The sequence below is a fragment of the Hyperolius riggenbachi genome, chromosome 9 (assembly GCF_040937935.1).
Source record: "Hyperolius riggenbachi isolate aHypRig1 chromosome 9, aHypRig1.pri, whole genome shotgun sequence".
Taxonomy (NCBI): domain Eukaryota; kingdom Metazoa; phylum Chordata; class Amphibia; order Anura; family Hyperoliidae; genus Hyperolius; species Hyperolius riggenbachi.
This window is the reverse complement of record NC_090654.1, coordinates 197,696,304-197,710,207: the sequence shown is the minus strand read 5'-3', so window position 1 is coordinate 197,710,207 and position 13,904 is coordinate 197,696,304. Positions and strand designations below refer to the sequence as shown.

The window sequence follows — 13,904 nt, the reverse complement described above, 5'->3', positions numbered from 1 at the left end:
AGTGATGGGCTTTGACGTCTCGAGCTGCCTTCTGTAAGTGGGGATCAGGAGGTTCACGCAGTGGTCAGAGTTCCCTAGGGGAGCGCCTCGAGAGGCCTTGTAGGCGTTTGAGGGTTGTGTAGCATTTGTCCAGGGTGTTGTGGTTCCTGGTGGGGCAGGTGATGTGCTGCTGGTAGTGGGACAGCTCCTGTCGCAGGTTTGCGCTGTTGAAGTCCCCTAAGGTGACTCCAATGAATGTCTATGGGCCTGTTTCCACAAAATGCGATTTTCCCATAGGCATTCATTGGAGTCAGTTTTTCTGCATCCAATCTACGTGCAGTGGAAACAGGCCCTTAGAGAGTATAACCTATTTCTACACACATACAGATATGACATTTTTTGTATCAGAACAGCTTTTATTAAAGCGGTATTGTCACCATAAAAATCAAATTTCAACAGCAACTGGTCTGAGTGTATTAAGTGATAAAGATGCTAATCCTGCATTCAAAATGTTTTCTGCTGTTATGGTTTGTAGTTATCACATACTTTAGGAGCACTGGCCCTAGTGCCAAACAGTGCCAAAGAGTTGAATGCTTGGAGTTCTTTTTATCTATAATATATTCCTCCTCTTCCATTTATTTCCCTTCCTAGCTGCTTGTCAGAAACACCCTCTGATTACTTGTGTTTGCAAGCAAGGCTGAGGTGACTCAGTGATTGGATGTGTAAATAAATTTAAAAAAAAAAACAAAAAAACAGTGCAGTTGTTAGTATACACCTCAGTGGGAGTGTCTGAAGACTCTGGGAGGAGGGCAGCTAATGAATACACAATGAGCAAGAGAAGGGAGGGGGGAAAACAAGAGTCAGGGAGGATATGATGTCAGCATTAGCTTGGCAAGATGGCCACTGCCTAGAATAGGATTTTCTGCTTTTCTTTTATAAAATTCACAGGAATCATTATGTGGATAGCACAATCCATCATCATCCGACTCAGACTCCTCAGTTTATGAAACCACCAACTCCAGGTACCCAAAATTGCTCCGACTCCTTAGTCTAATTTTTACAAAGGCTATGGATTTGGTTCAAAAATCATCCAACTGACTCCTCAGTTTATTGAAACCACCGACCTCCAGGGACCTAAAATTGCTTTGACACTGACTCCACAGCCCTGGCCCATACACTAATCAATTTTCTAGAGATTGTTGCCACAAAAAGGCCGCCAAATTGACATTTTGATTGATTTCCGTCCGAAATTCTCAAAATCACACACTGTATATATAAAACACACACACCATATATTATGATTTACACAGTGCTGACATCATCCGCAGCGCTGCCTTGTCACTAACTGTTCCTCAGAGAAGCTCACAATCTAATCCCTACCATAGTCATAAGTCTATGTATATATCGAGTAGTGCATGTATTGTAGTCTAGGGCCAATTTGGGAGAAGCTAATTAACTTTTCTGTATGGTTTTGGGATGTAGGAGGAAACCGGAGTGCCCGGAGGAAACCCATGCAGACATGGAGAGAACATGCAAACTCCTTGCAGAAAGTGCCCCAACTATGTATAAACACTGGGATACTTCATCAACATTTGCTTGTGGTATGGATCATGCTCTGTGAGAGGCTGTTATTTACCTAATGAAGCAGTTGAAGGGTGAAGGGGCACTGATGGCAGCAGTATGCAATCGATGGTTGTGTGGTTTTGTACTGCACTGAGCAGAAGAAAGCTAGCAGGTCAGATCTCGACCAAAATCTGATCTGATATTGAGTGAAGCAAAGGAGGATACAAGCAAACAATTGACACTGCGGATATCTGCCAACAAAGCAGTATAGGAGCAGCGGATGTTTAGGAGCGTGGAAGATTAAGTTTTACAGAACTAAAATGTGGAACAAAATTTGCCAAGTGCTAAATAAATAAAACCACCAACACAACAACAAAGCACACCTTCACATTTAACAGGCAGCAAGACCTAGGAAGAACTGCTCGAGACATTTAAACAACCTGAAGTGATCTAGAACACTGTCTGAAATAACCGGTCAAAGATCTCTACATGGCTTCTGATCTTCCTCTGTGTTATTATTTCTGTCAGCGATAATATACAAGCGGGGCAGTGCTAGGATACTTTAATCCACCAGTCACGGTGACTCAGTGCAAACATGTGTACACTCCATGCTTAATGTGACTATGACTCTGCTGTTTGTTGCCTCTGTTTGCACAGAGAGGATGCAGTTTAAAGGTCTGAGGATCTGGATCAAAGCAGACTGAAAACCAGTTGCTGCTAAAAATGAGGAGTCACAAAGAAAGAAAAAAAAAAAAAAAGAAAGACTAAAAATAGGCATACACTGAGAATGTTTAGTAAACTAGATGATAACTAAGAAACATTTAAAAAATGGGGTTCCCTGCTATCAAAGTTCAGTCTTTCTGTCTGGAACACTGATCAGCAATTCTGTAGGCGGCCCAATGGCAGAAGTGTCCCAAGCCAGGCTCTATAGCTGTGTGCTGCCGTATGGAGAGGGATATTAGAAGATAAATCATAATCTGAGGAATGGGACAATATAAGTAAGTATTGATTGTATCCCAATGTGTGTATTTGGCACAAGATTTCTTCAGAGTGACAAAGGTAAACAAAAAAGCATCCTTCCTCATTCCATTACCCCCCTCCTCCCCCATCCCATAGCAACAGAACACCTGTCGCCAAACCGGCCACCTCTGTCAAGAATCTAGCATATGTACAGCAGCAGGAGATCTGGACTGAATTCATTGTCCACCCTTCTAACCCATGCTGATCCATCATGCCTCCCCCCCACCCCCCCTTCCCAGGCAACAGAACGCCTCACTGTCATCCAAGGATTTGCGTCTCGATTGCTAGCACTCGTCCATGTGTACGATCCTTAATACAGCAGGTATGTACAAGTATTCAGCTTCACATGTGCAAGATTTAACCCTATGACGCATCACTTCACGATAATAAGTTAATGCGCAAAACATTCCATTATGTCCCTGAAAAGCCAGGCACACATCCAGAACTGCTGGTTTATGGCTTGTTAATTTTACAGAGCCATATAATTCAACGTGCATACAGCTGTTTCATGCGTGTTTTGGCACTCACCAGTGCAAGGTATGGATTTATATAGCTCTATTTCAGGATTTGCAACAGAGGTCATGTAAAGTACCCAGTAAAGTCACAGAAATCCAGAACCAGTACGATTTTTAGAGAGGGCCAAAAAAACTCCCTAGTGAAAAGGCTTTAACAAGATGGTATCTGCTAATATTCAGCTTCTCATGAGCAAGAAGTAAAGATGCCCAATATAGTACTCAATTTGCAGTCTCAATATCCTCCAGATGAGATAATAATGAGTAAATCTGGCAGAGATTGATGCCGCAACATGGCTGCCCGATAACTGTTCCAATCAATTTTGGGACTAAATTAAAAGAATTGATCTGGGCATGCTGGATCTCGCTCGAAAGGGCTCGGCCGGGTGCAGTTTGGTAGTAGGTCAGTCTCCTCCCATGTGTAATGTGTACCACATGGGCTATGCAAAGTGTTGCAGGCTCACCTGCTCCTATGTCTTGCCGCCAGGTGCCTGTGCCACATGACACGGCTGTGTGCACTGATGTCACATATATGCGGAGGGGTCATGGGGTACAAACACCCCTGGTGGCAATGGAGAAAAATGGCAGAATACAGGTGAAGCCACACCAGTGGACCGGTGAGCCTGCAACACTCTGCACAGCCTGGGGTGGGATGTACACATGGGAGGAGACCTGGAGGCTCAGCAGGTGGAGGCAGTAGTATGGTATATTCCGTGCTGAAATCTATTGGAAATCTGTGTACAGTGTGTGGGCAGCTAATAGATCCGGCTCTGATCAGATTCGATGAGAGAAGCATCTATCCGATGGTCGATCTGGTGGCCATCAAGTAATGTATGTAAATGCGGTTTTACTTACCTGTGGTTTCTTCCAGCCCCTAGACTTTATTTGAGTGCCTCGCCGCCACACCGGCCCTCTATAGTGTCCCGCTGGCAGGCTCTAAGGATCGATGACCCCCCATGAGTCGGCATCATCTGAACATGCACACATGGTGCGAGAGTGTGTCAACATCACTGGGAGCGTACTGCGCATACACAGTATGCTACTGGTGCAACCCATATCAACCAGCAGAAGTTGGCGATCCTTAAAGACTGCCAGGGCAACACCTGACAGGACCGGTGCCGAGGCGAGGGACCCAAATGACGTCTAGCGGACAATACCGGAACGGATAAAACGGATCCAATTTAACCAAACATAGTTCCACTCAAAACAGTTCCATTTGGTACATTCCGGCAAAGCGCCGCACGGATGGGGGAGGGGAGCAGCGATTTTTTTTTTTTTACAGATCAACGGACCCATCGCATTTAAAGCGCACTAACAGAACAGAAGGTCACAGATAAAACCAATGCCCAATAAAAATGTATCCATTTCACAGATAGGTTTTTAATCCGTCCAGTGTGAACCGGGCCTTAGTTATCACTTGAGGGCAGTGATTGGATATGCAAATCCTATCACAAGGGCAGCAGCTAAGAGAATGTAAATAGTAAAAGGGTTAGAAACTGAGTTTTTACTGATCTTGGAGAGTCCTTTCCTTCTTGCCGTTACAATTTTAACATTATCTCTGGCAGCCCCATGACATAAAATGGCAGGCAACAATAAAAAAATTGATGGGGCTGTAGCCATCCCCCATTCCATAGAGACCTTGGTTCACACTATATCTGCAGCACTGCATTTTAACAGCCTGGGCACCTGAGACAAACGGGGTGTGACAAATATTAAAAGGATTTCCTATGAGGCAGGCCTCACTGTTCCGGGTTTTGTCCGCTGTAGAAAAGTTCTGAAGGTTTGTGTTTTCTTTTTTTTTAACTTACATGAATGTGGAATTCATTTTTAGGCCCCGTTCACATTACAAACGCGGACGGCCACGCATGCGGAACGCAACACGTACGAACGCACGCCATCCGCGTTTGTATGCGTTGCGTGGCTGATCCCATCACTGAAAAGTGAATGGAACAGCCACGCGTTTTGGCAAAAAATGCGTGCAGCATGTGTTCCCGGACCGCACAGGTCCGGAACGCATGCAGTGTGAACATCAGACAGTTCACTCTATGCACTGTCTGATGTCGTGCGTGTCGGCCACCTGTACGCGTTTCCAAAACGCGGCTGGAAACGCGTGCAGTGTGAACGGGGCCTTACAGTTTGTGTCAAGAAATTCAACTGTTAGCTTCTGTGGGGACAGGAATGGAAAAGCATGTGACTAGTTCTGATGCCTTATGTCTGGTGTCTATAAATAAACTAAATAGAAAATAAACATACCTGCTGGATTATGTTACATTATAAAACACTGGATAGAGCAAATATCAAAACAACAACATAAAGATAAGTACATTAAGAGAGTTATTACAGAGCCCTATAATAATTAACTACCAGCACCATGCATGATGTAAGTGTTTCCACCCTATAAACCAATCAGTATCTTTCAGACATATTCCAAACTGCCTAGCAACAGAAAAGCCCATTGGTTCCTAGAAAGGAAATACAGAAACTTCTACAGCAACACAGTTCCTGCCTGAGGCTGTATGTAAGAACAGGAACTACAACACCCAAAACACACAGACAGACAGTCACCATTTATTAGCACCAGGGCCTCATATATAAAAAAAAAAAAAGACACTTTCCAAAGGAAAGAACCCTGCTACCCATTATAATCAGGCTTCTCGCTCCTTTTCAAAACTGGACTTTACAGGTCACCGCTACAAGCATTCGGGCAGCGTACGCCCAATTTTCCTGCACACCATGCGCATTAGTCTCCAGTACAACGCACAAAAAGACAAAATAGCTTTTGAATTTTGTGGAGATACTATGCGCAGTGAATATACTAATGCTTCACTGCTGTCTTTTTACCGCATTAGAAAATAACCTTAAAGTGGGATAAAAATTCATATTAACTGAAAAAAATTAAATTATCCAATAAGAATTTATTTAGCTTACCCATCCTGTTTTTAGTATTCACTGTCAGATTTAAGAGAAATGTGATAAAAAAAATAAAAATAAAAAAAATAAATAAAAAAAAAAACTTTCTGCTGGTTTCCAGCTTTACTGTTTCTCAGAAGCACTCTTGCTCCCATACAGTTCACCCTAAAAGCGTTTGCTGATTTTTTTTTTTAAGTGCTGGCAATTTTGAAAATCCCCCTAAAACCGATTGTGCAATGATTCCCTATGACAGTGTTCACATGTAAAGCCTCATCTACACGTGTAGATGAGGCTCCGATCCGGTGGCTCGATTAGCCACCGGATCGCCTCTTCCGCGTCCCCGCTCGCCGGATTCAATACCCACTAGATACCCGCTCGTCCCCGCGTCGCTTATCTTCCGCTCGATTCCCTGGCATTGTCCCCTCGCGGGGAACGAGCAGGGAATCGGCGGTAGCAAGATCCGACCTGTCGGATCTTATCAATCGAGCCGCATCAGCAGCTCGATTGATAAGGCACATCGGAGCCTCATCTACGCGTGTAAATGAGGCTTAAGAATTTCTATTTTCTTGAAATCGCAAACACGCTACATGTGCCATGTTCTGAGCGCTTTGGCTGAATGGAAGGTATAGGGAAATTGCAAAGCACTTGAAAAAGTGCTTTGTACAGCGATTTCCCGAGCGCTTTAATGAACAAATACATTGAATTTATTCATTTCCGGGCACAAGAGTTCACTTCCTGAATGACATCAAGAAGTGAAAAAAAAAAATAGTCGCTGAGCAAAAGCACTTAGAAAAGCACTTTTCTTCTAAGCACAAAGCGCAGTGCGCAGTTGTCCACAAATGACAACACACATGTGCCTGCACACTGCCCAGTGATTGGATGTTTGCCATTGCCAATCAACTTGGAGTGGTAAGGATAAGGAGGAGAACAATAAGCTTGGCTGTGACTATCCAGCACTCTGGGACACTCTGTCAGGCCTGGAACCCACTAGGAGTGTTTTTCTGAGCGCTTTGTGATTTGAAAAGCTCTTGCAGCTGTTGGTGTTCTCCTTGTACACCAACAGCTGCACCTCAACTGTTTTGCGGATGACACCCCAATCATTGGACTCATCAGTGGTAACAATGAAGATGCCTACCGCAGCGAAATAGATAGGATCTGCAACTGGTGCACAGATAACAACCTAGTCCTCAACGCAGCAAAGACAGTGGAACTGGTTGTGGACTTCAGGAGACGCCCACCCCCTCTCCACCCTATTCTCATAAGGGATACCGAAGTCTCCAGGGTCCCCTGCGTTCGGTTCCTCGACACAACCATCACCAAGGACCTAAAATGGGGGGAGAACACCTCCATTACCCAGAAAAAGGCTCAGAAGAGGTTATTCTTCTTGCGCCAACTGAAAAAATTTGGCATCCCACGCGAGCTGCTTAAGAGCTTCTACACTGCCACAGTGGAGTCCATCCTTTGCTCATCCCTCATCGTCTGGTACGCAGGGGCATCTGCTAGCGACAAGTACAAACTCCACCGGGTAATCAGCTCTGCAGAAAAGATCATCGGGCTGCCACTGCCACCCCTCGATCTCCTCCACAAGGCCAGAATGAGGACGAGGGCCATCAAGATCTCGTCCCGACCCCTCCCAACCGGGCTGTCGGTTCTTCAAGCTCCTTCCACTGGGCCGCCGCTACAGGGCTGTCCCCACCAGAACCTCCAGACGCCGGAGTACCTTCTTCCCCCAGGCGGTACTCCAACTGAACTCGAACCTCACATGACAACTTGTGTTTCTGTTCCTTCTGCATATAACCCCCGCTTGACTGTATGCCCCTCACAATGTTCATGTTTATGTAGCCCTCACTACGCCATATGTATGCAAGTCTATGTATGTATGTACAAATGCCGTGCCATGTGCTCCAAAAACAATTCCGGGTATGTCTCTGGCATACTTGGCGAATAAAGCTGATTCTGATAATGTAATGCTATGGGTGTGATCATATAAAAATCCGCCATAACATTGCATTAGCAAGAGCATTTTCAAATCACTAGTGCTTAGAAAAGGCTGGTAGTGGGTTTGAGCCCTAATGCATAGAAGCAGCCATACACATTGAAGATTCTCAGCAGAGTGAGCCCCGGCTGGCCGTGTTGGCCAAGAACCATTTTTCGAGTACACAAGGCTTTACGACTAATGCCTTTTTTTAAAAAAAAATAAAAAAATGTGGTGCCGCATTACCCGAAGGACTGGGAGACTAGTGCTAGTCTAGTTTGAGGGACCCAGCAGGAAACCCCATAGGGAACAGTACTCCAATCACTGCACACTCTACAGCACAAAGTGTTATGATTGGCCGAATAGTAAGGGTGTAGTTTACTACAACCTATCTGAAAACCTAGCAGTTCGAGAGGCGAGGGTGCTGTCCACCCAATCATGTTAGCAGAATTTCCCTATGGAGGTTTCCTGCTGGGTTTCCTATACTAGACTAGCACCAGCACATAACCCTCCCAGAGGGACAGCAGAAGTGAAGGGGAATAGCGACAAATATTTTACATGTCCAGAGATGGAATTTCAAATTTAACATGTTGAAATAAAAATATACAGGAACTGGAATTAGCAGGGGTTATAATGATTCAGGAACAAATTAATCCAACTATTTTAAATCATTAGCTTTCTTAAACTGACCCTGTGCAAAGTTCCTGTTCAGGCCCCGCTGTTTCCTGTGAAGCAAACCACTCATTTACCCAAGAAACAAAAAAAGCAATTATTTTCTATAACATGTTTAACACCTATACAAAGATCCACTTCAGCACATGGTATTTAATTTCATTCTTTATTAAAAAAAAAAAAATAAATAAACTTGTAAGAAATGTCTGCTCATCTCTCTTTTCAGCAGCACTCAAGGAAGGACATTGTGAGCAATAAAGCTGGCCATGCACCATACCTTCATGATACTGTAGTACAATCCTATTACATTTGCGTAGTGAGGATGCCTAAAGAATCAATAGCAAGCATACTCAGCTTGTTTACTGTTATACTACATACCTGACTGTACAGTGTATGGCCTCCTTACCAAGGAGACTGTCCACATAAACACAGCATAAAGTCACCTAATGGCAGACGGCCTTAGTGCTTAGCAGGCCATATGGCAGAGGTGACAGGACACAGTCCATGCAGGGAGAGGCAGGAGACTAGTGCTGGGGGAGGGGGTCCAGCAGAGGTGCTGCTGTGTATATGTGTCCTACTGCCCCAGCCAGCCATCATCCTCTACACATAGCCGGGCCAGGAAGCACCCTAATGTCTCGGCCAGGCACAATCCACAACCCATCAGAAGGTGGGGAATCTCCTTGCAGCTCACAGAGTCCCCCATCTCCAGCATCCGGCTGCCCTACACCGGCCTCCTCCCGCACCTAGGCCCGGACCACTGTCTAGAGTTTGAGGCCTGCCCGAGACAGACTTCGCAGAGTGAGCCGGGGCCGGGCGCAGAGCCCGAGGCGATTCCAAGCCGCTGGAAACAGCTGAGGACAATGTGACTTACCGTGTCCGCGCGGAGCCGGCCTCCCCGCTCCGACCGATCCCCGGAGTCACACGGAGCGTGTCACGGGCTCTGGCCGAGACTCCGCCCGCTCCGCCGGTCCACCACCAGGGGGCGCTGCTCAGCTCAAGACGAGGTGCGGAGAGACCGTACAGTCCACACGCGATACTCTGCTTCTAGTCCCCGCCCGCATCTCTCACCGCTGTGGCTTCATTAACTCATTAACTACAGGGTTGTTTTTTTGCGTGTGTTTTTTTTTTAACTCGGACTCGAGTCTGCAACTTCAAGATGAGCGAGAATTGTATTAAAAAGAAACGCTCCCACCCTCTTTATTTATAAATGTATGTACTATTGTCAATGAAGTTTAGGTGCCCACTGATGATAAAGTCTTGATTGTACAAATATGTATTATGCTAGGTACACATGATGCAATTTTCTGATAGACATACTCTCAGAATTATTATTTTCATCATGTTTGATCTGATTTCCGATCAATATTTTGAATGATTTTTCACAGAACGGAACAGCAAACCGATCAAAAAATCAATTAGAAATCAGATCGGACATGTTGGAAATAATCGATCTGACAATAAATATATCAGAAAATTGTATTGTGTGTACCTAGCATTGGAGAGGTAAACTGAGTGAATAGACTTTGGATAGAAACTTTAAGTAGTTCCTTATATTACATTGGGAGGTACAGACTAACCAGCACGCTCATGGTGACCCAGAACTCATTGGATTATGTAAGGGACTACAATGGTCCTAAAAGACCCCTTACTAAAATGCTAAGAAAATTCTTAAAACAGAAAGAATTTGCGATAATTCAGGTTGGGGTGAGCTTGAGATGTCTCCCAGTGCATCACTGCTGAATATATGCAAATTAACCATTGTTACCCTTAGAAGCTAAACACACCTCCAGATTCGCTGGAATGCAACCAGCGGTTCTGGAGGTGTGTTTAGCTTCTAAGGGTAACAATGGTTAATTTGCATATATTCAGCAGTGATGCACTGGGAGACATCTCAAGCTCACTCCAACCTGAATTATCGCAAATTCTTTCTGTTTTAAGAAAGCAAACTTTTGTTTTCAACATAACATAACATTGAAGTGTTATGCTGGGTATACATGATGCAATTTCCCTTCAGATTGACGGGTAATTTGACAGGAAGTTGCATTGCGTGTACGTCTCCAAACTGCTCCAAATCGATAAAGGGATTGATTTTCCAATGATAACTTTGGAAAATCAATCCCGATATCGGACATGACGGAAATAATCTTACAATTTCCATCGATTAGATGGGAAATAGCATCGTGTGTACCCAGCATTAGAATTGCCCAATCAAGATTGCATGCCTCCCAAATGCCCCTTTATCAGAGGGAAAATCCCTCTTTGGGAACCAAATTCCGCTGTGCCTCTTTCCTCTTTATTTGTGTAATGATCCGCTCAGCTGCCTGCACAGGCAGGCAGCTTTTTGACCACTGTTCAGGTCTGCATTCTGCAGGTCTCTGGAAAAGAGACCTTTTGTCAGTTTTGCAGCTTGCTGCTGCTGAGGAATTTGCATACGTTTGTCATGCAAATTGCCTAGCCACATCCTTTGTAGACTGGCTCTATATATACTATGTGATTCCACAGTACTTTGCTGGTCATAAGGGTTTGTCCTGTGAAACACTCCTGGAGTGTCAGCCATGCTTATTGTTTAAAGATTAGCTTAGAGTAATTCCTGGGGCTGCACTAGGCATCCTTGCTAGAGCAGTCAGGATTGTATTATTTGTATTGCCTGTTCTGTTTGTCTGTGGGGTGCTAACCAGAGCAGCGGTTGTTACTGGTAGGCCCTTCTGTTCATCTGTCTGTCGTACTTGGATCGCACATGCTCTGGCGGAAAGAGCAGTGGATCCAGCTCGCTCTGTTTCTATACTTGGATCGCACTTGCTCTGGCGGAAAGAGCAGTGGATCCTGCTAGCTCTATTGCCTTACTTGGGTCGCACTCGCTCTGGCGGAAAGAGCAGTGGATCGTATCTCTCACTTATTCCTATTTTCGTGTATCTGTCTTGTCTGATACGAACGCTTGCTGGAGGCTCGGTGAGGTAACCGTTAAGCAAGCGCTCGCGTTCTTTGTTTCATGTTTGTCTGTCGGTGGTTAGTTAGGCGTGCTTGTCTCTGTTGTGCTTAACACGCGGAGACCGCGCTGTAAACGCGTTCGCTGTTGCGAATGAGTGCGGTGTTCGCGTTTAGTTAGCGTTTGTTGTTTTCCTTATCTTCTCATTGTATGGTTTGCTTTGCCTTTGCTACTCTCATCCCCTGTCTTGTTTAAACCTTGTGTCACCTCTGGCAATCGCCTCTCTCGCGATTGCGTTCCTACTTTGTTTCTGCTGTTGTGTGTGCACCGTTGCGGGTTGGCAACTAGATTGGTGCACATACATACATTCTGTCCCTATGCTCATTCTCATTCGCAATCGCTTCCCTTGCGATTGCGTTCTCACTTGGTTTCCTTTGTTGTGTGTCCACCGTCGCAGGTTGGCGGCTAGATTGGTGGACGTACATACATTCCTCATCTGTGCTTATTCGGTCTTGTGTCGCTGTTAGCAATCGCCATCTCTTGCGATTGCCTTCTCACTTGATCTTCATGGTTGTGTGTTCATCGTCGCAGGGTGGCGACTAGATTGGTGGACACACATACCCTTTGTCGCTTTGATTTCTCTCTTTCAGGGCTATCTTGCCCTGCGTTTCTTCCCTTCGTACAATTTCTGTCTGGCGTCAGTGGCAGGGCAGAGGAGCTGTTCCTCTGCACTCCACAGCTCCATCTGCCGACAGGAATCTTCCTCTACAGGTGCGTTGCACCTTTTGCTGGGTTCCCTCAAATTATACGCTTGTGGAGGATTTCTGCAGTGTCAGCGCACGTCTTGTGCGCTGACCACGAAGAGAATTCCACAATCGTTACAGTATGACCAGCCAAACCGAAATTCCCAGTGTAGAGGGGATTTCCGATTTGTACGATTTGGTCGAGTATGGGTCCTGTGTCTTTAAGAGCTTTAAAAGGCTAAATTCAGAGACCAAGGCGGAATTCCTCTCTGAATGTGTGAGATTTTGCCTGGATCCTACCTTTCAGATTACTGATCCGTCCTCGTCAGCTCTCCAGTTTGCCTATGTGCTTTTTCAAGGAGATCTGTTCTCTTGGGCCTATAATGTGTTAAAAGACAATTCTTGGAATGATAAGTTGTATCAATTTCTTACATTGATCTTCTCTCACTGGTTTAAGCTGCCTTGCTTACCACCTGCTCGGTTTGGGTCTGTAGCTGTTAATGAGTCAGCTGATCTATCCCTTCCAGGCAAAACCATTCAGTATAACAATCAGTTCAATGTTTCTGTTGCCACTTCAGGTTCTAAACAAATGCAAGAGGAACGATTTGATTCTTCTCTTGCATTTAAACAGCAGTCATCCAAAGTTGTTTAAAAGAAAAAATCTAAAAAACGCAAACCTTTGAATAAAACGTTTCCTAATGATGTTGCTCAGTGTCATTTGTGGATCCTTTAATGGGCAAAATTATTTTCTATATTAAAGGAGTAAGAAAGTCTATGCATGTCCCTGACCCCAACCTGTATGAGAGCTACTTAGATACCGGGTTGTTTGAGCCCCCATTTGCTCCCTGGGATATTGGAGCTTTGGTTGAGGAATTCGAGTTGGATTGGAAGGCGTTTTGCGATTTCTATATCGCAGAAAGCGCAGAGACGCTAAACGCTTGTATAAATTCCGTGTACACTTTGATAGATTCTGATGAGTGTGACAGATGTTTTGTGGATCCAGTGATGTGTGTGTGGCAGACGATTTTGGATGAATTGCACACACCAATCAATTGATTCCAATAAAGAGACATCGTTATCGGATGATTGTTCCCGCTCTTCTGGGGTAAAGCATGTGAGTCTAGACATTGTGCGATCTGAAATGAATGGGTATACCACTGTGGTTGACTCCTGTGCGAATCCTGAAAGATTCTCTCCTGACTGTGTGCAGTTTGAATTTATGCGATCTAAAAACAGATCTTTAAGATCTTCCATCTATGATCCTGCTAAATTATGCAGCGTCAAAAGTAAAATGAATATGTCTAATAAACTTTCTCCTGTTGTTGTCGCTATTTCTTCTGCAAATGAGTCTTTGTGTCACCCTGTTCACACCTGTAAGGGCCCGTTGCCTAGTGACAGTTGCTCCAGTGTTTCTGTCTTGAACGCCTTACAGTCTGCTTCGCGTCAGTTTCACAACCTAAAGCGATTTTGGATTCGCAAGTTTTGCGTTTTGACTCCTCGGATTCGACATTGTTAGCCGAATCTAAGAGTGAGACAGCGCTTCGGTTTTGCGAATCTGATGCTGAAGCTTCTTTGCCCTGTCCAGAGAAGCTTTCTCTGAACCT

General features: G+C 44.8%; 1 protein-coding gene across 4 annotated transcripts in view; it reads right to left on the bottom strand.

Annotated features, from left to right (window-relative positions):
* The window catches only part of HECTD1 (HECT domain E3 ubiquitin protein ligase 1), a 125,360-nt gene extending 115,745 nt beyond the window's left edge, over positions 1-9,615 (bottom strand). For all 4 annotated transcript variants that reach the window (XM_068253864.1, XM_068253866.1, XM_068253865.1 and 1 more), the window contains exon 1: positions 9,503-9,615. The gene's annotated coding sequence lies outside the window, so the exon portion shown is untranslated. The remainder of the gene's footprint in view (positions 1-9,502) is intronic.
* Between the last annotated feature and the right edge of the window lie 4,289 nt (positions 9,616-13,904).